Source organism: Heloderma suspectum, chromosome 1 (genome assembly GCF_057233095.1).
Source record: "Heloderma suspectum isolate Gila_16-S chromosome 1, 16-S_ref, whole genome shotgun sequence".
In the NCBI taxonomy this organism is placed as follows: Eukaryota; Metazoa; Chordata; class Lepidosauria; order Squamata; family Helodermatidae; genus Heloderma; species Heloderma suspectum.
The window spans coordinates 68,859,874-68,886,192 of NC_139458.1; the positions used below are offsets into that span (position 1 = coordinate 68,859,874).

General features: G+C 43.5%; 1 protein-coding gene across 1 annotated transcript in view; it reads left to right on the forward strand.

Moving 5' to 3' along the window:
• Positions 1 to 783: 783 nt before the first annotated feature.
• Positions 784 to 26,319, forward strand: part of BAHD1 (bromo adjacent homology domain containing 1) — an 84,887-nt gene continuing 59,351 nt past the window's right edge. The window contains exon 1 of the mRNA XM_084845306.1: positions 784 to 1,239. The gene's annotated coding sequence lies outside the window, so the exon portion shown is untranslated. The remainder of the gene's footprint in view (positions 1,240 to 26,319) is intronic.

Sequence of the window (26,319 nt, forward strand, 5' to 3'; positions counted from 1 at the left end):
TTTCTAAATGTGAAGGAACGTCGGATTCTTCAGACGTGCCAGCTTTCACCCGTCGCCACCCTAGCAGCGTCAGGGAAGAAGTCGGCTGGCAGTCAGCAGAGCGACTCGGTCTCATGTGGGCCGGAACTGCTGGAGGGTGACTGACAAGTGGAGTCGGTGACCTGAATAGGGAAGCTCTCCAGAGGGGCGTGCGATCTAACAAAGGGGCTCGCGTGGAAGGCGAAGGTGGCCGAGGGACGGCCAGCTCCGTCGCGAGGATGGCAGCGCGAAGGCGAGAGGCGGAGGGGCCAGCTGGGCGACGTGGGGCTGAATAAACTTCGCCGAGGCATTTCTCCTGCGATGCAAGCGGAGAGGGGGCGGATGCAGCACGTGGGGGCAGGAGCGGGGGTGAGCACGAGCGGGGAGAGCGGCGGCAGGGGTGGGTTTCGGGGGGGGCTGAAGGCATCCCCTCCCCACGCATGTCCGGGGGGGCTGGGAGAAGCAGATGGGGGCTCGGGGGGTGGAGGATGGGGGAGAGCGACACACACAACGGGGCTGAGACAGGTTAGGCGGGGGGCGGGGCGGGGCGGGCGCAGAGGATGCTGCCGCTGCGCGCGTGGGGACGCCCCTCCCCCGCGCTGGGCGGCCGTGGCCATGCCGCGTCCGCCGGGAGCCGCCTGCTTGCGCCGGGACCTGGCTGGGGCGGGCGGCTGGCGCGGAGATTGGTTAGCGGGGGCGGGCCAGGTGCCGCGTGATTGGCGGGCGCGGCCGAGCGGACGGCGGTGGGGAGGGTCCTGATTGGCTGCCGACGAGGAAGCAGGAAGGGAGGACGGAGCGGAGCGGAGCCGAGCAGAGCGGGGCTCGATGCTGCCGCTGCTGCTTTCGGGGAGTTAGAGCAGCTCGGCGGCGAAGAAAGAGGCGGCGGCGGCGGCGGCGCGGCGGCGGCGGGAGCGGGAGCGCAGCGGCAGGGCGCGAGCCTTCGTGGCGCCGCGGGAGTAGCAGCAGCAGCGGGAGGCGCCGCGGCCGCCCCCTCCGGCCTTGCGCGCGCGGGCCCCAGAAGGGGGCGCGCCTGCCGTCGCCGTCCCGCAGCCGGGCGGCGGCGCGGCGGGAGGCGGCGGCGGCGCTGACGCAGCAGCGTGGAGCCCGGGACTCGGGCGCCCCGGGGCGTTCCAGCCGCCGGATTCCAGCCCGGTCGGGGCCTCCGCCTGCCCTGGGTGGGCCCCGCCGAGCCAGGCGGCGGCGCAGCCCGCGAGCGCCCCGGTGAGCGAGCGAGCGAGCGAGCGAGCGAGCGGGGAGGGAGTTCTTCAGCCCGTCAGGCTGCACCGGCCGGCGAGGCGATGGGGCTCCGCCCGCTGCCGGCCTCGGCAGCCCGCGAGGTGGCCGGCGGCGGCGCTGGGAGGGCGCAGCGTCGAGGAACGTGCCGGGCGCGGGCGGGTGATGGGAACAGGTGCCGTCGCCGGGGAGCCGGGTGCGGGGAGGGGGCCGGCCGGGCGGCGGGCGGGCGGGCGGGCGAAGGGAAGCGGAGGGGGCGCGGCTCTTGCGGGACGCCCCTGCGGCGAGTCGGCGCGCTGGCTTCAGCCGGGGGCCACCGGGAACTTTCTGCCGGGATCCGGCTCGTGCCGGCGCGGGGGCCGGAGAGAGGGCGCGGGGGCCGGGAGCCGAGCTCTGGGGGCCCCGGGGCCGCCTCTGTCTTCCTCGCCTGCCCCCGGTGTATCCGCGGTCGCGTCTCCGCGTGTCATGGTGGGTGGGTGGGTGGCTTGGCTGGCTGACTTGCTCGCTGCGATTCCAGCTGCAGCCGCTTCTCTGCTCGCCCCCATTCTCCGGAGCTGGTGTCGCCGGGGGCCTGCCTTGGCGTTGGGTGGCGGCGGCGGCGCGACCCCCCCCCCTTTCCAAAGGGCACCGGGGCGCTCGGGCTGGTCCTCTGCCTGAGCTGAAGGACACTCCGGGCTGCTCTCATTTCACCCGGCCGCCTGAGGGTTCCGAGGAAATGGCCCCCGATAGCAGGTGGGCTGAGCCCTGACTACGACGTCTCCCCGGTGGCCCACTTGGATCGTAGCGAGGGCCAGGCTGCTGCTTGACTTCCTGGGATTTGGTTTAGGTCTAAAGTTATGTAACAAAACCATTAACTTTTACACACACACACACACACAGTCCTTTTCCAAACCATTTGGCGAAAGGCAGGGACCGAATCCATGGGAGGCCATGTGAATGGCGCTTGTACTGGCTCCGTGGCTGTCCCCCCTTTTTCTCCCCTTTCCCTTCAGACGGTCGTCACACAGACCTATTTCCCACTTCTGAGAGGGCTGCCTTGTCTAGGGGAGACGCCTTTTCGGATAAACCAGACACGGAGACAGATGTCCTGTTTAAAATGGGCTATAAAGGACAAAGACACACAGAACACTCTCTATTCCTAGTTAGTGGTCTGTTGGAACAGGGTCTTGGAACCAAGCGCCGAGCAGAAGTGATCAAGCTTTAGTCTGTTAAAAAAAAAAAAAAAGCCCCCCCCCCCCCCCCCGGGGAATGTGTGTGGAAACTGGCATTGGAGACTTCATCTTGATGGGTTTTCTCTAGAAAGAGAAAGACACATAATATCTTGACACTCGCTCAAAATAAATGTTTTAGTGAGATGAAATAAAACTACAGAATCACTGTAGTGTTTGAAAGTAGTTTATAAAACAGTGAAGGAGGTTGTGCTGGGTGGGCGGGAAGGGGGTGGGTGGGTGCGATGGCAGGAAAAACCCAAGTAGAAGGCTATATAACTTCTTTTCTGTAGGTAATAATTTTACAGGTGTTAACAGTTCAGGGGAGATAATGCATTCTCTGCTAGGTATTTCTCACATTGTCACAACTTGGATGTGTAATGCCTGCATAGGCCAAAAATTGCATGTTCATTTCAAAGTGCTTTTAGTTATCAACTCTGGAATCTTCCTCCTTTTCAGTTAATGTTCTTTATGACAGTTCACAGGTTTATGCTTTTTCTGCTTAAAATGTTGCCACATCCCCTCTAAGAACCCAACCCCTCTAGTGCCCTTGGACCAGCAAACAAAAGGAATACGCTAGCGACATCCCCCTCATGCTTTTTCAGTTTCACCAGATTGCAAAGAAAAGATACTTGAATTAAATCTATCTCATTGCAACTGGGAAGGCATCCCTTTCCTCCCATATCTTTTCTGTACAGGGTGGAGAGGTTAAGATAAGGAAGATGCATTCCAAAATGTGTACAACATGGGAAGTGGCATGTGTGACATTTATTTTAGGGGTACTTCATGAGTGTTCTAAAAAAGTATTTGGGAAAAGTGTTAATTTAATCTTGTATTCAAATTGAAGCAAATGAATGTTGTAGGAGAAACAGCTGTTTTGCAAAAAGTGTGTATTTCGCTTCTGTGTCAGTCACTCCTGTGTCTGAGCGAGAAATTTCACCAACTACTGTGTGAAACATCAAACATTCTGTTTCATTATGTAGACCACGTGTTAACAGATCTGACTCAAGCTTATAAAATCTGGAAACTGCTTATGGTGAAGAATAATGTTGGGAAAGTACTTAATTGTATTTATCACTAAATATCTGCTTGTTGATTTCCTAGTATTTTTGCCTGTGGATTGTATGGAAAATGCATACTCGCTTTGCTTTCTGTTGTGTGGAAGTAACGTCTTAGAGATCAGTGTGTCCCTTTCTGGATGCTTCTGAAGGGAGCAGGGACTGGTATTAATGAGATTAGCCAATTCTAGATAGATCATTACTTTTTATTTATTTAGATTTTGTGGCCTGATTAATCCATAAAGCATTTAACATTTCCTTATTGCAGAGATAGGCAACCTGGTGCGGTCCATATGTTTTAGACTTCAATTCCCGTTAACTTGTGATCATTTTTCATGCTGGCTGGAGTTAATGGGCATTGTAATCCAGAAGAACTCCAGGTTTCCTACCCCTGCCTTATTGCATGTTTTTCTTCACAGTTGTTTGAGAAGGGTCCTTATTCCCCTTTTTATAACCAAAGGAAATAAGGCACACCTGTCCCAAGTTTGCTTTGCTGAAGTCTGTATTTGAGCCTTGATTTCACTGTCTGCCCATCCCCTGTAAATTGTCCAATGCCTCTTACCTACAGGGCAGGGATGTACTCTGCAAATTGGATTGAGACACCCAGAGTTCTAATTAAAGTAAATGATACAATACTAAAAAGTCCTTGTGATATTCCAATATGACTTTTACAGAGCACTTGTGGAATTCTGGCACTTGAAAAATTTCTAGCAGCATAATAAACCAGAATATCTGTTGGTCCAAGAATTTTGATTGTGTATTGTTTGTAATCTGATCTCGTAGAAACTTCCCTTTAAGAATATATTCTTTTATTTAGGGTGCAATCATATTTAGGGTGCAATCATATTTAGGGTGCAATCCTATCCAGGTAGCTGACAGCCTCCGAACTCGGAAGCTCCTGAGTATCCAGTGCAGGGTGGGAAGAGAGCAGTGGCTCCATGCTCCAGCTGCCCTGCATTTCTGCTAGACAGGCAGTTTTGCTTATCTAGCAGCGACGCCTTGGAGGGCAAGGGAAGGAGGCTGGAGCAGCTGTAGGAAATGGCATAATGCAGCCACCCCAGTCTCCTCCCCTCCCTCTCCCCGGGAGTGTCCCCCTTTTCCCATCTCCGTGCTCTGTTTTCTGAGCGCAGAGAGGTAGCCAGTGCAGTTCTCTCTGAAGGGGTGGGGAGTGCAGTTTCCTGTCTTGGGGCTCAGAGCCAGGAAACCGAACTGTCCTGTGCCCCCCCGACGCTGTTTGATGGACACAGGATTGATCTCCCAAGCTGTGTTTTAGTTCGATTGTCTGAATTCTACCCATCCAATGTTTTGTGATTGGGCATGCAGCCCCTTGCCACACTGGACCAGTTTGCACAATGATTGTGGTGTAAACAAGCCATGGTGAATGCTGGCTGCCATTTGCCTAATCACTCAACCAGGCGCAGCTTGTCATATTGTCCAAACCTGGGCAACATGGCTTGTTGGAGGGGGAAGCAACCCTCAAATATACCTACAACAGACAAGCTGTGCCTGGGCAGGTAATTAGGGAAATGGTGTCTGGCATACACTGCCAATTAAAACAAGCCACCATGGCTTATTTATTTGAGCCACAGTGACTTAATTTGATAGTGTGAACCAGCTCAATGATTGAGTTCCATATTGAAAAGTACTTGGTAAAGCTAACTTTCATGGGAAAAATATCTGATTGCTGTAAAGAAATTCTAATGCTGATAACTCAAGGGTTTTTTTTAGTATTAGCGATGCTATACCTTCTGTAACAGATACTGAAATGGCATTGGCTATGCTTGCCCAGAGTCTATCAGATGAACTTGGACAAAGGTGAAAGAAGGGAATAGGGCTTTGCAGTAGTAGTGAAGACAGAGGAGGATGAACTATCAATCTACCAAATGAAGTACATGGTGAAAATTGCAGTGTTGTCAGAACTGTTCCCCACAGGGTTGTTGTTGTGAGGATAAAATAGAGAGGAGGATTATGTATGCTACCTTGGGTTCCTTGCAAGAGGAAAAAAGATGGGATATAAATGTAATAAATAAACCTCTCTGTCAAATCAACTTCTCATGATGTGTGATGATGATTTCAGTGATGAGCAGACAAGAAATTCTGTACTTAATGTATTATTTACACCCTGGAATATTGAATGGGTGTGAAATACTTGAACCTGTGTAGGAGGATGTGCAACATCTTTGGCTATTTGCCAACTTTGGCAAATAGTAAGCTCACTATTTATGCAAATGTTTTTCTTTAGCATGTATACTAATGGAGTTTCTGTTTATACTTGTGGAAAACTTATATGTCCTATCCCATCTTCCAGGCTCAGAGCAGGATATACAGACAATCCAGAGCTCTTGCTAGAGATAGGTTACTTGTGCTCTGGGTGTTTATATTCGTCAAGTGTATAAATCATTCATAGGAAGCAAGGTTTGAAGGGGTCCTTGCACATATTAACCTGCATGTACAGGCCCCAGACTTGACTTCTTGGCTGCATCATCATGATTATCTCAAAATAATTCTATTTAAAATAATTATGTCCTGCACTTTCTATTCTATTAATGAATATTCAGTTGTTTTAAACAAAAATACAGTGCACCCACCATGAAGAAACAGTCAGTACAACATAAGGAGGGAGCGCCCACAATCCTAGCTCAACCCCTGCAAAGAACAGTATTGTTTTCATCAAATGATGAAGTGGCATGAAGGAGGTGGGGTATACAGGCTTCTATAGGCAGAGTGTTCCAAGGGCTGGTGCCGCAATGGAGAAGGCCTTGTTCTTTGTATCCATCATCCACACTTTAGTCAGTGAGATGTGGATCCAGGCCTGCCTTGAAGTTTTAGTGTTTCTATAGCACATTTTGAATGAATATTCTAAGTACTTAGCATACTTCTCATGCAGTCGTTATACTTGCCCTGTAAAGTAGATCAGTAGTATTCTCCCCATATTGTGAGGGGTGAGGTGGAGAGAATAGTGGCTTGCCTAAGGCCACCTGGGGAGTTGGCTGAGTGGAGATTTGAACTGGGAACTTCCTAGTCCACACTCTTCAGCTGTGACACTGCATCTACTCATTTGATGACAGTAAATTGTGATGTGCCACAAGCAGGGTTTTGGGTTTTTTTGCTGATTCCAAAGGCCTCATTAAAGTATAGGTGGCTTTACCAAATTGATTCAAGGGAAGAGTCCATTCACAATATTTCAAGAGAAGGTCATATATTATTACACTTGAAACAATGAAGAGTCTTGTGTCATCTTAAAGACTAACAGTTTTATAGTCTTTAAGGTGCCACAATACTTTTGCTGTTTTTGCTGCAACAAACCTAACACAGGTACCTCTCTGGAAATTGTTATGTTTGAATCACTGCAAGGACTAGAGGGATGGACATCTTTCCCACCCCACCCCACCACCAATATGATAATATATTAGCAAGAGTCAAAACTGAGGTCAACATTTTGGATGCTTCTCTTTGACCCAGTCAGGTATCTGTCAGCAATCTTTCAAAGGAAAGAAAAAAAACCTCGGCATATCTTCACCAGAAATTTCCTGACCTCTGAGTGGATTTGCATAAGCTGCTGGGGATGATGGGACTTGTAGTGTGACATACCTGGAGGCCACCAGGTTGGGATGGCTGGCTTAAACACTAGATAGAAACTGAAGTCTACCATTCCTCTTGAAGAGATACATTAATCTCTGTGAGCAAGGACTACAATATTATTTATTTTGGCACTTTTATGAGGCCTCTTTTTTGAGGGGGTGAAATCCATGATGAATTTGTCCAGTGAGAGAGGTAAATAAAACTTTTAGGTATGTCTTTCACTATGTTCGTGGGACATCTGTGCTATGTTTTAAAGCATAGTTGAATTCACTTGCCACATGAATTCAGTCATGATGTAACAGCATTCTGAATTAAAAGCAGTGGGTTCCAAAATGGTTTCTTCAGAATGTCCAGCCTCAGTATCTTCCTCTGGGATGGACAATTGTGGCACTTCTTACTTTTAAGGTACTGTAGCTTTTCCCTCTCCATATATTGTACGGTCAAAATAGATGATTCCATTGATGCGTCTCTGCCGTAATGTGTACCTGGTTAGCCTGTGGTGTAAACAGGATGAGCTCTTTGAACCACTTTGCTCATTGGGAGCACAAATTGCTTCTAATTGTTCTAACTTTGTGTCAGATTTTCTCAGTGTTTTTTTTTTTAATGTCAGCTCCTACTGATTAAAAATGCCTGCTAATGAAGTATTTCAAGTGGTGCATGTCACTTAAATTAGAAACATGACCTGCCGTATCAGTGGATTGGCCACTGGTTAAAATTGGGACAAACTGTGGTACATTTCAGTCTTTCACTTTTCTTTCTTTTTTTTGAATATATTTTTATTTATTTTATATTTTTATTTATTTTATCAGTCTTTCACTTTTCTCTTCATTTCCCCCAATAGTTACCTTATAAGAAATTTTCCTAATGACATCTATCCCACACATGTGTCAATACCCAATTCGCTGTAATATTTTATAGCTCCTTCTTTAATCAAGTGAAGACTTCTATGTCCATTCTTGTTTAAACAGAATGGTAACTGACTAAATGCATGTTCTGAATAAAAATGATCCAGTGGGTTGGATCCAGAGGAGTGTGAACAGAACGCTACTCATACAGTGTGGCTTCCCTGCCCCTACTCCCCATTGCAGCCTCATGTGTCGTCCCCCCCCCCCCCCCGAAAGCCACTCCAAAGGGTAGTCTCTGGAATGGTTAAGGGAGGGGCTGCAAATGAGAATCTGCAGAAATCAGCAAAGGATGTCTTGCACAGGGGGGAATGCAGTGGAGCAGGCAGGAAAGCCCCATTGCATGAATGGTGTTCTCATGTTAGTCAGGATGCATCCCAGTGTTTTATAATTAAATATAAGCCATATTAAAGAATGATGCTATGTGCCACAGGGGAAAAAAAACCCAAACAGTTGTGTACTGTCTAGCTCAGACTTCCCCAGCCTGGTGCTCTCCAGATGTTTTTGACATCCATCTCTGGTCAGCATAGCCAGTGGTCAGGAATGCTGTGAGTTGTAGTCCAAAACTTCTGGAGGGCACCAGGTTGGAGCAGGCTGGTCTGGCTCTTTACAAGTTCCTCTTTTTGTTTAGGGGCATAGGAGGATGCTTTATATCATGGTCCATCTAGCTCGGTACTGTCTACACAATGATTAGCAGCCGCTATCCAGTGTTGGGGGGGAGGCACTTTTCCAGCCCAACTTCGAGAGGCCAGGGATTGAACCTGGGACAAAGCATGAACTCTTCCACTGAGCTATGGCTCTTTGAAATGATGCACATTCTTTGCCTGTTTACTCCTGCCTCTACTTTCTGTGTCTCCCCTGTGTTGAATTATGGATTGTATTCTCTCTAGGCAGTCCTTGTGCACTCTGTTAACATGTCATGTACATTGATGGTGCTGTATAAATACTGGTTAAGAAGCCAAATTCCACATAGATGTTTTAGACTCGTATTCAGTGGCTGGGGCTGCTGAATAAGTTTCTGAACTGGGTAAGCATCTTTGGCATTCCTTTTTCTCTTGCATAAAGTTGATTTAAAAGTTGTTTGCTTTAATATATGTTGTGGATGTAGATAAATGCATGGAGGAGCGAGCCTTGGGGCAAGAGAGCTAGTTTGATTTGGTCCCTCACTGCCTCCTGATCCTTTTTATATATTTTCTTCTTTATATTTTGGTGCTGCTTACACTGTACTTGAAACTTTTATTGAAATGGAAATAACTGAGTGGGAACACTTATTCTTCAAACACTGATCAGGCCTATTTCAGTATTGAAACTTTGCTCTTAGCAATACATGTGCAAAACAAACAGCTGAAATAATTGGTCAACCTGTAGGCAGATATGCAGTTACATCTTATCAGTTGGTACCACAAATGGCATGACCACCCCAATTAATACCTGTTAATTAAAGAAAACAGCCATCCTTTATCAAGTAGAGCAAACTGTGACGCCTCCTAGAGAGCTTCAGCTATTGGGCAGTACAGAAATGTAATAAATAAATAAACGCCCTATTGGGAAGTTACTTATTTAGGATGCATATTTTGCCCCCTCCCCCTTTAGTAGCTGTAAAGATCCAGGCAAAGAAGTATTGTGGGGAGGCTACTGTAGGAACAAATTCTAGTTTGCAACTAATCATTTGAACTAATTGAAAGTCACAACCATAGTCCTTTGTGTAACTGTGATTCAAATATACTATGTTGAACAACATAGAAAAAAGAAAATTCCACAGTTAAGATGATGTTTGTTCAGAGTGGGATAGCACTATGTCTTGTATGTGCACTAACAAAATTATGAGCTCTTGTACTGAGCTTTCTGTGTAAATTCCATTGAATGCAATAAGTTGCTCTGGTTTTCTCAAATCACTTTTGGTGACTTGTGTCCTTCATGCATATATCGGCTACCTTTTCAAGAACAAAACTTCCTATAAATTGCTAGGTGGCTAATTTTACAAATGTGGATAGCAAGATGCTTATGTTGTTTGGGCAAGACTTATGTATTACATGTTCACATTAATGTCTAAAGCAGAGATGGGAACCATCTGAGGGTCTGGTGGCCAATTTATGCCCCCTGGAATCTACCAGGGTCACACATACACCCTGCTGCCACATTGCACCCCCCATGCATTTTCCCTTTAAAACAAGGCCCATGGAGGATGTGTGCCTTGTTTTAATACAAAATAACTCTCCTGGAAGCCACAGCGGTGTGGTTTGCAGCAAGGGCCACAAAAAAGGTTCACACTCCCGGAAGCCCCAGCAGTGTGGTTTGCAGCAAGAGCAGCAAAAAGGACAGGGGGCTGCATGTGGGCCACGTGTTGCCCACCCCTGGTCTAAAGTTACAGTGATATACCTTGAGATTTCAACCAACGCTGAGTTCATCTGACCTGTTTATCCTAAATACATGTCTTCCCTAAAGGGTTTCATCCATTGCCCATCATTGTTGGTCTATGATGTGTCATTACCGTATAGAACACAAAGTGAAAACATAGAACTAAATGTTTCTTAATGCTATGTATCAGTGTATGAAAACATGGAAAGCGGTTGGATGTGAGAACCTTGGCAGTAGATTGCTAGACTAGCTTTGCCCACCCTGGTGCCCTCCAGATGTGTTAGAATGCAACTCCCATCATCCCCAGCCAGCATGGACTTTGGAGGGCACCAGGCTGAGGAAGACTGTGCTAGACTGTTGGCAGTAGGAGCAGGGGAGTGTTGCCTTGCAAAAGAATGAGAGGGTGCTGTAGACTAAGGGATGAGAGTGAAAACTAGTTTGACTCACAAGATGCCCAAAGGGGGAAAACAATCCCTTTAATGAAATATTTGGGAATATCTCTGTTTCAGTTTATTTTTTAAAACATATTAAAATACATTATCTCTGTAAATGTACTCATGGGCAAAATAGCTGGGGAAGTAAAATAAGTCATTTTTACACATCTAATAGCAAGGTTCCATAACAGGTTACTTGAAGCTAGAAGCAGGGCTGGGATTGTTCTGCAGTTGAGCTTTCAAGAGCTCAGTGCAAGAACAATTAAGATTTCTGCCCCCTCCCCCTTTCATCTCCAAGCTAGAGAGGAAGGGTAGGGCTCAGCATGTCTCTGCCGGCCACTACCAAAACAAGTCCTAGCTTTTCCTTCTAGCCCCAGAAGGGAATATTGGGGCTAGCCATTTGGGCACTGGGCAGCCAAGATGCTCAGAACACCTCAGCTGGTCAGTGCTAAGATGAGCCCTGCTCATCTCCCCCAGAGCCAAAAGTTTAGTACTGGAAAGGGGAATGGAGATTGTCCCTGACCTCCAGCAAAGGTGCAGCATGACATCAAGAATTAAGGTTGCAATTCTATGTACATCTTGGAGGAAAATCCACGTTGACCACAATAGGACAGCCTTCCCCAGCCTGGTGTCCTCCAGATGTTTTGGACTTCAACTCTCATCAGCCCCATCCAGCATGGCCAATGGTCAGTAGTGCTGGTAGATGTCACCCAAAACATCTGGAGAGCACCATGTTAGGGAAGGCTACAATAGGACTTGAACTGAAAGGGAGGGGCAAAATCTTGGCAACCAAAAAATGGACTCAGCAATCAAAGCCAGCCAAAATGTGGGCTTATAATTAGTAGTAAAGAGTAGTGGCTCATTGCCCATCAATATTAAAATAACAACTAGATATCTTTTTCATTTTGCCAGAAAGTTGCAGATTTTCCTGAGAGTTTTAACTTGTATTTCATACTTGTGCCTAGAAACGTTGTTTGGATAGTAACTGTTTTGAAAAGGATGAGCATGAACACCTACTGGAGAACTTGTGTTGTTGAATTTCTTGGCGCTGTCAAGGACGCAAAGAAACAGGATAAGTTTCATTATTGCTCATCATACATGCTAGCTAGTTTCGCTTCAGTAAAAAAATGCTTTTGTATTGTGATCAAACTGTATAAAACCTCTTATAACAAATTGTTAATCCTACTACTTGTGATGTTCTTTCATGTGTCTACATAAAGGCATTGTGTGCCCATCTATATATTCTGGCATGAAATGATACGTTAGTATTATTAGGCCCACGGCCAGGTGATCATGTTATTGGGTAGTTGCTGTTGGATTGTGGGAGGGCCAAACATCTTTTGTCAATGTAGTGCTTGTATTACGGGGAAATGGTAATTTCCCAGCACTCCAAAAGGAGTATTTGACTGTTAGAGAAATGTGATATTCCCCCAAGCCATCAGGTTTGCTGCAGTTTGAAGTGGAATGTGCTTGCAAGCATCACAAGATGTTTACTGCCTAGTGCCCATGATGTTATGCAGGACAAAGGGCATATTTTGCATTTTAAACTTTTATTTCAAATTACTTTTACTAATTTAGATGCTAAGTACCACCTGGTATTATGGGGCAGCTAGTTAGCTGAAGTAGCCAAAGTTACCTGAAAAGCCTCTTCTGCAGGTTGGGGGATCCTTGGGAAAGGGGTACTAATGGGCAAACGGGGGGGCTGCAGCAGACGTGGTGGGCTGGCCTTTCACGAACCGAAGTGCCTTTCTGCTTGCACAAAGTACCTGTGGATGCCATCCATGTAGTTTTTCACAACAACAAAATGAACCCCTCTTTCCTCATGGCTGTGCTATGCTATTTCATGCCCAGGTTTCCCCCTTTAATCTTAGTTCTTTCAACTAAGTTCTTAGTTTTTTGTCCTGCCCTCTCCTGTGCTACAGGGAGCCTTAAAGAGTGGTGAACAGGCAGTATGGCTTCCCCTCTCCTGTGCCCAACAAGGGAATGCTCTATTGCACCACTAGAGTTAGATGAGAGCTAATAAAATGGATCTTATTTCATCATCTGGAATAGCCCTGAAACCAGCTTTCTGTGGGAAAGTGAATTCTGTATATTGATCTCACAAATTAGTTTGTGTATATGTGGTGTGCCTTAGGGGATTTGGAAAGTGCCTGATGTGATCTAGCCATTTGCCCTCCCCGCAGCCTTTCGTGAACTTGTTCCATGTAGATTGCTGCAAGCAGGCTTTCTGGGAAATAGCCCATACTGCCAGAAAGTGTTTTAAGTGTAATTCAAGAGTGCCCCACCCAATGAGGTGAGGAAGGTGGCTACTAAGGAGAGAGTCTTTTCAGTGGTGTCACCTTGGAAAGCCCTCCCTGGAGAGGTTCATCTGACACCTGCATTATGGTCTTTTCAGTGCCAGATGAAGTCCTTTTTATTTTCCCAGTCTTTCTAGCCTTTCAGTTATCAAAATTGTGTTAGTGTGTTTTTAGTGCTGTGCACTGCTGCTGTCTTTTATTTTGGATCCTACTTTTATTTTATTCTGTTTTAAACTTATGGGTTCTTATATTATGCATTGCTATGATATTGTATGTCACGGTTTTAAGTTTTGTCTTGTGCACTGCCCAGAGAACTTTGGTAAATAAATAAATAAAATCCAAGCTGTGTACCAACTCATTAAAGTTGGTACACAACTTGCTTCCCCCAGTCATAGCTTTACTTCTCACCTTTCCCCCTTTGAGACTTAAAAAGAGATTTGGTGGACTGTATGTGTAATATATATTATATATAACCATTGAAGAAAGTGTAGGAGCTTACGTAACATATTTTTAGCAAAGCTATTTTGGAAGGGGGAAATAGGAGTGAAATAGTGGCAAATAATGGGCCCCTATCCCATTCACCACCTGATATTTCCAAATCTCCCACCACCCCCGGAGTTTCACCCACTATTTATTCATAGTATTTTTTGTAGTAACCTCTTAGTGCTGAAAGATCTCTTGATATAAACAGAAACAACAAAGAGTCTTGGGACACCTTATAGACTAACAAACTTATTCTGGCATAAGCTTTCATGGATACTGTCCACTTTATTGGACCCCAAATTGGTGGATTGACCTACAGTTGGGATGTAAACTGTGTTCAGAAGGTAGGGATGTCCAGATTTTGTGAAATCCATCCCATGTGTGTTTTGTGGATTGTGTGGTGTCGTTTGCTCCAGCATCTGTTCACAGGTGGATTTGAATGTTTTTCCCCGTTCTGCAGAAAAATACACAAATAATTCCATAACATGGTTTGCAGCAATTTACGTAATTTACATTAGTGTGTAACTGTTTATTTATTACATTTTTATCCTGCCTTATTTCCTCCAAGGAACCCAAGGCGGTGTACATAATCCTCCTCTCCATTTTATCCTCACAGCAACAACCCTGTGAGTTAGGTTGGGCTGAGAGTCTGTGACTGGCCCAAAGTCACCCAGTGAGCTTCCATGGCCGAGTGGGGACTAGAACCCAGATCTCCTGACCCTCGATCCAGCACTCTAGCCACTGTACCACACTGGCTCTCAGTATCACTTAATGTATTGTCCCCTACTCAGTTCAGCTTTTCCCCACGTATATTTTCCAGTCTCAGCTGAAATGTGCATGTTTTCCTACGAATAAATTTGAATACATTTCAGGAAAGTTAAAAACAAACATGAAAGTCCATGGACTCCATGTGACCTGAGGAGGCTGGTCTGCAGGTCAGATTCTTAGAGATCCAAACTCATTTTAGTCCATATTGAATTTCTCCAGCATCCCTATCAGAGGAAATTGAAATGCAAAAAGTACAGACAGTGATAATTACCATAATAGTATATATAACTAATTTCCTCATAATTTCAGTGAATAACAAAATTAAGAATAAAATGCAAGGAACAGAAATCTGTATAAGCTAGTGATATCAAAAGATCATTTTAGACAGTGACTTGGTTTGCATGACACGACTGCCCACTGTGGCTTAATTTACCTATGGGGGCTGTTAAGTTATGCCAGGAGTCTGCAGGTGTCATTTTTGCATGATGCCTGGCTTGCTGTGTTGTGTGAACCCAGGCAGCAGGAGTTCTTTGAGGGTTAGACAACTGTCAAATAATCCAGGGCTTTTTAGGGTTATTTGAGGGTTGTCTAATCCTCAAACAGCCCCTGCTGTCTGGGTTCACACAAGACAGCAAGTCACAGCAAGCTGGATGTTCACAGATGCCATGCAAAAATGGTGCCCATGGGTGCCCGACGCAATGTGACAGCCCCCCCATGGGTAAATTAAGCCATGGTGGGCTGTCGTGTGTATTTAAACATGTATATCCCAAGCGGCAAACAATGGTGCATCAAATTACAGCACTAATGTATATAATGGCTTGGTTTGCTTAAAACACTAAGCCAGGATTCTGGAGAATCTTCGTTTACCCTTCATAACAATATGCTGATGTGTGCTGTTGGATTGCTTCTGCTTGGCTCCACCTGACAAATACTGAAAAGCAGACTAAAAAAATCAGTGCAGAATAGGAGCATACCAGCTGTGTTGTGAAGGGGGTCAGATAAATAATGCATTCTATAAGGTAGGAATTCTAGGATAAAAAGAAGCATAGGAACTGTTATTTGACTAGTTCTTATGCTATATGGGGACAAGAAGGCTTTTTAGAGAGTTATAGACAGTTTAAAAGAAGGATCACTGCTCTTGGTGTATATACTCATCCCACTGTTGTCTCTGATCAAACAGGCTTTGCATTTAAAAACCTGCAAAATCTGTTTGACCAAAGGCAATAGTGAGTTAAAAGAAATGTGTGTGTGTGTGTGTGTGTGTGTGTGTGAAGTGATGCCTCTCTCAAGCTACTTTTGTTTCTTACAAACAATTCCCTGACTCCAGTTTGGAGAAAATGTAGATAATTGCTTTCACTTACAGTCCAGTCCGTTGCATATTTATTCTAAAATCCCATTGTTCCATGGATATTATTTCTATATAAGTGTGCATGGGATTGTAAGATAGTTAGTCTGAAAAAAGTAAAGGTTGGTCATATTCTGTACAGTCAATAGAAGATATTGAACAATGCTTAGTTCTTCATTAAAAAAAATCATGTTTGAACAATGCTTAGTTCTTCATTTTAAAAAAATCATGTATTTGCGGTCTACTGTGTATTTTGTGTTCTGTGGCATTTGGCTGATGATCTTGAATAGCAACCCTAGTGAGGGCAGACACTGAGATTATACAGGCAACACTGAAAAGATGGATGCAGAGAATACAGGAGCACAATTACCATGGGATTAGTATATGAACCTAACACAGGTTTTAAATATTTTTGTGCAGAGCTAATTAATTAAACTAATAGTCTTGCAAAAAGATTTTTTAAAGTGCAGTTTTCAGTTCAACTCCAGGCAGATGCAGTTCTATCATTGGGGGGATTTCAAATCCAGTAAAAAAAAATTTTTGAACGTTTACAGGAGCAACCATTGTGATCCAGAGATCACAAAATGTATGTACAAGATTATGGTTTTTATTCAGGAATGGTTTGTTCCTGGTCTGCGTTTTTGTCTTTCCTTCATCTTCACTGTAATACAACTAATAGATTATATTACTGGGGTAATAGTATGTGTAGACCATGTACCAATCATGGTTCAGTGGGTAACGGGGAATCCTTTTTATAATAGATTATCTTGGAAGGTGAAGTATTCTTATTTAAAAGGCCTACAATTGATTGATACAGTAGAGACTTAGGCTTTTAAAATAAACAAAAACTCCAATACTAATTAATGAGTTTACTTCTCTCTGGATTAACAACCAATTGAGAACTGATCCTATAGCTGTTAAAAAAGAGAGAGAGAGAGATAAATGCTTTCCTTATAAATTTCTTAGAAATCAACTCCAATAAATTATTTGGGGATGAAAATCACTTCTAGCTCTAGAGATTTATTTGCAAATAACTACAGTCCTTTAATCAGTGAGATTTAAAGGGAATCTGGATCAATGGACTAAATACAGAATATCATATATAGGAGGATTGCAGCCAAAAAATGATTTTTCCATTTGATCCCCAATATATATTCTATCAAAACATATAAAATGTAGCTTAGAATAATAACCACCTTCATTTCAGAAGGTAAAGTGTCCAGAATCAGTATCTGGTTATCCAGAAACAGGAAAAGAAAAGAGGAATGTGATATAAAAACATATTTTCATAACTTTGTATTGATTTTGACTTTGGATAAATTATTATTATTTATTCAATTTATAACCTGCCTATATACAAAATACTCTAGGTGGCATAAAAGTTAAAAACAATTTAACAAAAAACCGACAATAAAAACAATACAGCATAAAAAAATTAGAGCTGCATGTCCTTCTTCCATATAGTATTTGTGTCCTATTACGATCCCTCCCATGGCTGCTACTTAAGGTAGCAGATAACATAGTTTTTAAGAGTTTGTTAATTCTGAATTGTTACCGCTAGCCTCAATTTTTAATAATAGATGTTTTAATTAATCTGGAGAACTAGTCAGTTTTCAGATATGGGAGTCATTTGTACTTTTCAGGAATGTGATTTTATTTAATACTTAATACAGAGGTGAATAACAAATGCAGCATGTGCATTCTCATGCATTTCAGTTTTTCCAAATAATGCCTTATCTCGAACAGGTTATAAATATCAATGCCTTTTGCTCAATGACTAAATCTTGTTAAAAGAGCAAATACTAATATAAAGGTTATTAATATCTGTAAGATTGTGAGTATGGTAGTTTACAAGAAGCTGGAGAAAGATACTTAGATATTACAACAACTGAAGAAGTTACATTTTTAAAAGAATAGTTCCAAATATCAGTTACCTGGTAGCCAAAAAGAAAACCACTGTAAAGTAATGTACAGATAGTATTTGATAGATATATAATATTCCAGGCTATATTTTGGATTGGTAGGGGCAGATTTTAAGCATTGTTGGGATTCTGAGGCATTTTCAGATTTTTGAATCCAAGCAGTCTCAGTAATTGAAGAGCTGGTGGGATATTCCTTATGCATAGACCTGTTTACTATTCTGCTGGGATATTTAGATGTTTAATCTGGCCTTTTAAATTGCTTTTAATGTGTTTAATGGTTTAAAATGATTTTATTGTTTTTTATTTGTTACTATTTTATTTTGATTTCCTGCACACTGCCTTGGTGAGTTTTGTGGAAAGGTGATATAAAATAAATAATATTATTAGCAAAGAGGATGATAAAGTGGTTGCTAACTTAATGGCAGCACAAATAGAAACAGTGAAATGGTAAAAGGTCTGTAAATGCATCTACTACAGAAGACTGAGAAGTGAGTTTGGGGAAAATTACTGAAATGATTAAGGAAACAGTGAAATTGAGAGAAGGAAGACAAATAATTCCTTTTATGATAACTGACATAAGTTTATTGCTAGAATATAGCTTATGGATTCGATTGTGTTATCCTTGTAACATTTGTTAGTGTGATGATAAATAATCATTTATAATTTGTATAAATACGTAACATTGAATTCGTTATAAAATTGATACTTCTGAACCAAAAAATTCTTAAAAGGGTGGGGGCAGGAAGCTAACTTACATGACTGCTAATAGTATAGACTCCTAAGCATTCACACTAATTTAATTAAAAAACATTTCCATGAAAAAAAATGCATCCAAATGTGGGAGAAGGATTGAAGCTCAGATGAAATCAGACTTGTTAAAGTGAAGCTGTCTGAGTGAACTAAGATCCTGGATGCCTTTTAAACCTTCTGACAGGCAGTGGTACAAAGCAAGGCAATCTTATACTGAAAAGCGAAGCAAATTCCTTCCATTTGTTGGTAAAGAAAGTGTGTAAACTGGATTGGAAGAGGTGATGATGGTAATGGCATTAAGAGAACAAGGAATACCAACATTGCTAGGGATTAGTACAAATTAGAATCTGCTGCAGCTGGAGGCATCTGTGCAAAGTGACACTTCCAGCTTTCCTATGGGATATAGAGATGGTGTGTGTAATCTTCTTGTGGGTCAGGGGTTCATTTATTTTAACTCTCACCATGTGAGAGTTCTACAGTAGTTGGAGAAAACGCAAGTGCATAAAAGAGGCTATTTTCAATGCAGTAGTTGAAGTATTGGGCTGCCGTGTAGTCCGCACTGCTAGCCAAGCAAGTTACTTTGAAGTTTTCTGCATTTTTGTTCTGCATCAGCTGTCCTGCTGGAAATGTTAACATCAAGTGAAGGGCTTTCCTGTTCTCTGTTAGCATGTGTACGTACAATAAAGCTGGATGTTTACATGGGATTTCCTTGCATCAGAATCTCTACACCAAAATTTCAACAAATTAGAAGAGTTTTTTATGGCCATTTTTGAGACTTCTAAAGCTGGCCGAATATTGATTTGGGGGCAGTTTTTCATAAAACAAGTACCCACAGGGCTATTTCTTAGTGGACTGGTGCATGCATCCATACAGTGTCCAAGCTCTGTGGGTACACTTTCTGTGGGAGTCCACATCATACATTTAGTGCTTACTAATGTTCATTTGTTCATTTGATGCTGGGCTTCGATGATACGCCACGAGAAAGTAGCCCTGTCTGTTCTTCAGTGGTGTGTGGCTTTGTTTGTGCTTGACAGTATATATTGGCAGACTTGGTTCGATGTGTCACTGTGTGGTGTGGGCTCAAGTATAGTGAGAAATGGGATAAGTGTATACCGCTTAATGTGTTTGTCCAGGCCTTGTAATGCCCTTTGGCAATTTCTAGGAGCTTAGTGCCCTGGCAGGACCTACCTCTGATGCTTGTCCTGGAGGCCTTAAAAACTCATGCCCCTCCTACTGGCAGCACCAGCTCAAAGCCACCATCTTTGTTTCCAACAATGTCCTGGAAGCTGAGTTGGGGGGGGGGGGATGTGGCAGCTTCCATGTTTTTGAGGTGCCAACCATATCCCCCCATAATTCCCTGGAATGACTCAAGTTGCAGGGCATTGTCAAAGATAGTGACTGCAATTTGCCTTCTGCTCCCTGCCATTAAGATAAGCTGGTGGGGGTGGGCACAGGATGGCACTTGGTTAAGGGATTATTCAACCCTGTAACCATTCGTGCTCTTATCTATTAGAACATTTTGTCCATTCCTCAATGGATATATGTCCAGTTTCGGCATGGATCTGTTACTAAGTTGAGCAGTGCTGGCATTAACTGAGGGATAGAAACGTTTTATTAACACATGTAAAATACAATTAAAATTTTAGACTGTTTAGAAAAGACATGGCCTTTTTGAAGTGGTAGAATTGTTTCACCTTTTATATGGCTAGAACATTTTGAAGTCTGTAAAGGCACTTGTAATTGAACCACTGCATTTTCCTCTTAGTGTGTGTATCGGTAAAGCACTCTTCTCTCTTTTGGTTGAACAACAGCAGCTTCCTAACAGTTACATGGAATTCTTACAAAAGTGAGAAGTGTAGACAGGGAAAAAATGAAATATGAAGAGCAGTTCTTAAACTAGGGAGCTGGTTTTCTACATGCAGGACAGGAACAGCCTTTTGTTCATGACTGCCTCCAAAAGCTTGGATTTGGGGGTGTCAACATTTTATTTATTTATTCATGTCTATACTGTGAGCAAAATAAAATAAAATATTAAATAAAATAGCCAAAGCTCTCTGGGTGGTTCACAAAAATTAGCCGAACCTCTCTGAAATAATAACTTATCTCATTCAACCCAGACCTTTGTGGGGATGAAGTTGTCTAAGAGGTCGTGTTTGCATTTGTAGGGGATCTTAACAGTACCATGTATGATACCTGGGGAAATAATATGATAAATGACGGGGTCTGTGTAGCCTGTGCAATGAAGAGTCTTTGGGAAGATATGTTTAAGTCTTCAACTATAAAGACATCCTATGCAGATTTACTTGTTCTTAGGTCGTACTGAGGACAAGGGGATGCAGATGGAGCAGGTGTCTTCTACCAGGTGATTTGCAATCTTCCATCTGCAAAGGGTACCTGGTAGCCAGAGGTGCAGATATTTGTTGCATTTTATTTATTATTGCATTTCCATACCACCCAGTAGCTGAAGCTTCTGCACTACTTCAACCTAGTTGAGACCTAGCTTTTATGAATCACTTCCATGGTAGATCATGCCACATCAAACTTAACAAACTGAGCTAATACTGGCACTGGTACAGAAAATAAACATAGATTACTTTTTTTTTGTCACTGAGAGCCAGTGTGGTGTAGTGGTTAGAGTGTTGGACTAGGAGTTGGGAGATCAGAGTTCTAGTCCCCACTCAGCCATAGAATCTCACTGGGTGACTTTGGGCAGTGACAGACAACACAGGTTGTTGTGAGGATAGAATGGAGAGGAGGAGGAGGGGGATTATGTATGCCACCTTGGGTTCCTTAAGGAGGAAAAAGGACGAGATATAAAATGTAATAAGTAAATAGACATCTTCAGTACATAATTCCTCTGATCATTAGGCTAGATATACTAGAATAAGCTCATGTAGAATTAGAGAGCCTTTAGTCATGGAAAATAACAACTGCAATGCTTAGCAGTGTAAGTACAATCAGCAGAAACATAACACTGGTGGTGCTGACAAGTGTTAAAAACATGGCTGACTATTTGAGACCTTAGTAGTCATTACTGTGCCTCTACAATGTGGCACATCTGGAATCAGAATCATTGTTGCTAACCTATAGAGATTATTGCTTGCATCATAGAATCATAGAATAGTAGGGTTGGAAGGGGCCTACAAGGCCATCGAGTCCAACCCCCTGCTCAAGGCAGGAATCCAAGTCAGAGCATCCCCGACAGATGGCTGTCCAGATTCGTTTTGAATACCTCCAGTGCGGGAGAGCCCACTACCTCCCTAGGTAATTGGTTCTATTGTCGTATTGCTGTAACAGTCAGGACGTTTTTCCTGATGTTCAGCCGGAATCTGGCTTCCTGTAACTTGAGCCCATGATTCTGTGTCCTGCATTCCGGGATGATCGAGAAGAGATGCTGGCCTTCCTCTCTGTGACAACCTTTCAGGTATTTGAAGAGCGCTATCATATCTCCCCTCAGTCTTCTCTTGTCAAGGCTAAACATGTCCCGTTCTTTCATTCTCTCTACATGGGGCTTTGTTTCCAGTCCTCTGAACATCTTTGTTGCCCTCCTCTGAACCCTCTCCAGCTTGTCTGCATCCTTCTTCAAGTGTGGTGCCCAGAACTGGTCACAGTACTCCAGATGAGGCCTAACCAGTGCTGTGTAGAGCACTAGTACTTCCTGGGATTTGGAAGCTATGCTTCTATTAATGCAGCACAAAAGAGCATTAATTAAAGCATTAAAGAGCCGTTTTTGCAGCTACATCACATTGTTGGCTCATATTCAGCTTGTGATCGACTACTATTCCAAGATCCTTCTCGCTTGTAGTGTGGTTGAGCCACATATCCCCCATCTTGTAACTGTGCATTTGGTTTCTTTTTCCTAGGTGAAGAACTTGGCATTTATCCCTATTAAATGTCATTCTGTTGTTTTCTGCCCAGTGCTCCAGTCTATCCAGATCACTTTGAATTTTGTTTCTGTCTTCCAAGGTATTAGCTATCCTGCCCAATTTTGTGTCATCTGCAGATTTGACCAGCATTCCCTGCACCTGCACCTCCAAGTCATTAATAAAAATGTTGAAGAGCACTGGGCCCAGGATTGAGCCCTGCGGTACCCCACTCGTTACTTCTCCCCAGTTTGAGAAGATCCCATTGATAAGCACTGTTTGAGTCCGATTCTGTAGCCAACTGTGGATCCACCGGATCGTTGTTTCATCTAGCCCACTTTGAGCTAGTTTGCTCATCAGGATATCATGGGGCACTTTGTCAAAAGCTTTGCTGAAGTCAAGGTGTATTATGACCACAGCATTCCCACAGTCCACAAGGGAGGTGACCTGATAAAAAAATGAGATCAGATTTGTCTGGCAGGATTTGTTCTTGACAAATCCATGTCAGCTTCAAGTAATCACTGCATTGTTTTCAAGGTGCTTACAGATTGATTGCTTTATCATCTGCTCCAGAATTTTCCCAGGGATTGATGCCAGACTGACTGGTCTGTAGTTCCCAGGTTCCTCCTTTTTACCCTTTTTGATGATAGGGACAACATTAGCCCTCCTCCAGTCATCTGGCACTTCTTCCGTCCTCCATGATTTCTCAAAGAGAATAGACAGTGGTTCTGAGAGTTCTTCTGCCAGTTCCTTTATTACTCTGGGATGCAGTTCATCTGGCCCTGGAGATTTGAACTCAATCAAATTAATTAGGTGTTCCTTGACCACATGCCTATCGATCTCAAGCTGCAATCCTGCCCCTTCAGCCTGTACTTCGCCTTTGCCAGTGGGGTCATAGACCCTCTTTTGGGAGAAGACTGAGCCAAAGTAGGAATTGAGCACCTCTGCCTTTTGTTTGTCATCTGTTATCATTTCGCCATCCTCATTTAATAGCTGAACCACCATTTCTTTCCTCTGTCTTTTACTATGCAGATAGCTGAAGAAAGCCTTTTTGTTGCTTTTAGCATCCCTTGCTAACCTCAGCTCGTTCTCAGCTGTAGCCTTCCTGACGTCATCCCTGCAATTTTGTGCTACCTGCCTGTAGTGAAAAGGAAGTCTTGGTTAGTTGGAGTAGCTATATGGAGGTTGTGGAAGTAATGGTTCCACTTTCCAGGTTTGACTGCAAGATGTCTTTTGCTGTTCATAGCTGCTTGGTCTGTATAGAACTGCCTATCTTGGAATTTCTCTTATCTTTCCTACAGCGAGGAAGCAATTACTAGTAAGGGCAAAGTCCCTTCTTTCTCATGCTGGGATGGGTATATTCCAGTTAGGCTAGGGGCAGAGGCAGTAGGTTCCTTTGAAAGTATGAGAAGCTTGAAAGTGAATTGGGTTGCAGTAGGCTGGTGCTTGCAGTAGGAAGCGTGCATGGCTTTCTGCTTGAGAAAGATGCCTTTTTGGGAAACTGACGCTTTAAGAAAATTTTCACCACATATCAATAGTGTGACAATCTGGGTGAGGGGCCAGGGAGATGGGACTTATTTGAAGGGTTTGGTTATTCTTTAATTAAAATACATTCATGTATTCCTCTGTGGTTTCTGTTCCAAGCATTCTATTCAGGCTATACTTTTCTATGTTCGTTGTAAATTGCTTTCAGCATAGTTTCATGTGAAAGTGGTATGCACATCTTATAAATATAAATGTTTCAGTGGGTTAATCAGCTTCTGAATTGCACAGGGCTGTTCTTTAATAATCCAGTAGAAAACCTTGTCTGAAGTAATATTGAGTTCCATCTGTGTCCTGTGGATCAGAAAGACATTAAAAGTGAATCAGTACATGGTCCAGTTAAGGCAATATTTGGTCCAGTAGCATTTGACAGGTTTTCATGGCTGCTAGGATTAGTCTTTCATGCTTGCCAGTGGATGATTCTGACTTATATATGACCAAGTGGATTTATTTAGTGATGCCTAATTTTTCATGTGTGTGTGGGGAAGCTGAATATTCACAAGAATTGGAAGAGCAATAGCGATGGTTACAAAGTGCCGATGTCAGTGTGGGTGCTCATGTGTTCCTGGTTTTGACAGGGCTTCATCCTGAGACTTAGAGTAGTAGAGGTTCTTGTTTACTGGGTGATCCAGTAGACACTGTATACTTGGACTTCCAAAAGGCTTTTGACAAAGTCCCTCACCAAGTCCTGAGCAAACTTAGCAGTCATGGAATAAGAGGACAGGCCCTCCTTTGGATCAGTAACTGGTTAAAAAAAGAAAGCAGAGACTAGGAATAAATGGTAAATTCTTCCACTGGAAGGAAGGAAATAGTGGGATCCCACAGGGATCTGTTTTGGGACCAATGCTTTGCAGCCTGTTCATAAATGATCTGGTATTAGGAGTGAGAAGTGAAGTGGCCAAGTTTGCCAGTGACACCAAATTATTTAGGGTGGTGAAAACAAAAAGGGACTGTGGAGAGCTCCAAAAGGATTTCTCCAAACTGGAAGAATGGGCATCTAAATGGCAAATGCAGTTCAATGGAAGCAAGCATAAAGTGATGCCTGTTGGGGCAAAAAAATCCCAACTTCAGGTATAGCTTGATGGGATCTGAGGTAGTGGTGCCTGACCAAAAAAGAGATCTTGGGGTTGTGATGGACAGCTCAATGAAGATGTCAACCCAGTGTGCAGCCGCTGTAAAAAAAGGCAAACTCTATGTTAGGCATAATTAGAAAAGGGAAAGAGAATAAAACTGCCAACATCATACCGCCCCTATACAAATCTATGGTGCGACTACACTTGGAATACTGTGTACAGTTCTGGTCACCACACCTAAAAAAGATATTGTTGAGCTGGAAAAGGTGCAGAAAGGGGCAACTAAAATGATCAATGGGCTGGAGCATCTCCCCTATGAGAGAAGGTTACAACAGCTGGGACTGTTTAGCTTGGAAACAAGGAGGGTAAGGGAAGACATGATGGAGGTCTACAGAATTATGCATGGTGTGGAGAATGTGGATAGGGAGACATTTTTCTCCCTCTCTCAAATTACTAGAACCCGGGGTCATCCTATGAAGCTGATTGGTGGGAGATTCAGGACAGATAAAAAGAAGGACTTCTTCACACAGCGCATAGTTAATCTGTGGAATTTGCTCCCACAGGAAGTTGTGATGGCCAGTTTGGATGGCTTTAAAAGGGAGTTAGACAAATTCCTGGAGGAAAAAGTTATCAGTGGCTACTAGTCTTGAATGGCTAGGTGGTACCTCCAGTACCAGAGGAAATGAGCCTATGTACACCAGTTGCTGGGGAATATGGGTGGGAGGGTGCTGTTGTGCTCATGCCCTGCTTGTGGGTCCCTGGTCGACAGCTGGTTGGCCACTGTGTGAACAGAATGCTGGACTAGATGGACCCTTGGTCTGATCCAACATGGCTGTTCTTATGTTCTTAGGCTATAAATGGCTTATATACAGGCCATTTCACAAATTATACAGAGGCAAACCCAGGTTTGCCAAGTATGCACAACTGGGAGCCATAGTCAGTCACAGCTCTCTTGACAACTGTATCAGTCAGACGTCTATGTTCACATGATTAGAATCATAGAATAGTAGGGTTGGAAGGGGCTTACAAGGCCATCGAGTCCAACCCCCATTAGGTGAACAACTCAGATGTTTGAAGTACACACCTAAAATGTAATGTATGAAATGGCTGTAAGTATTCTTCTGTATTCACTTCCTGATTATTAAATGCTAGGAATCCTTCCGTTTATGGAAAGTTATGACTAAGGTGCAGATCCACATGATGAAATGCTCCTTTGTGTGGGAAAAACATTCCTATACAAGCCATGTCAAGGAGAAGGCTAATTTTTCATGAGCAGGGAATATTTTTGCCTAGAGGAGCATTCAGTTGCATGATCCCCTATCTGAAATAGTTTAGTCCAAACAGAGGTTTACCTCAGTAAGAACTAATCCTAAGTATTTTGCAGGGGATAAAGGCAATATCCCTTTCCCCATTATTTGTCTTCCAGCAACAGCTGTTTAGAAGTTTTCTGAACACAGAGATCCATTTATCAGGATAGATGTGT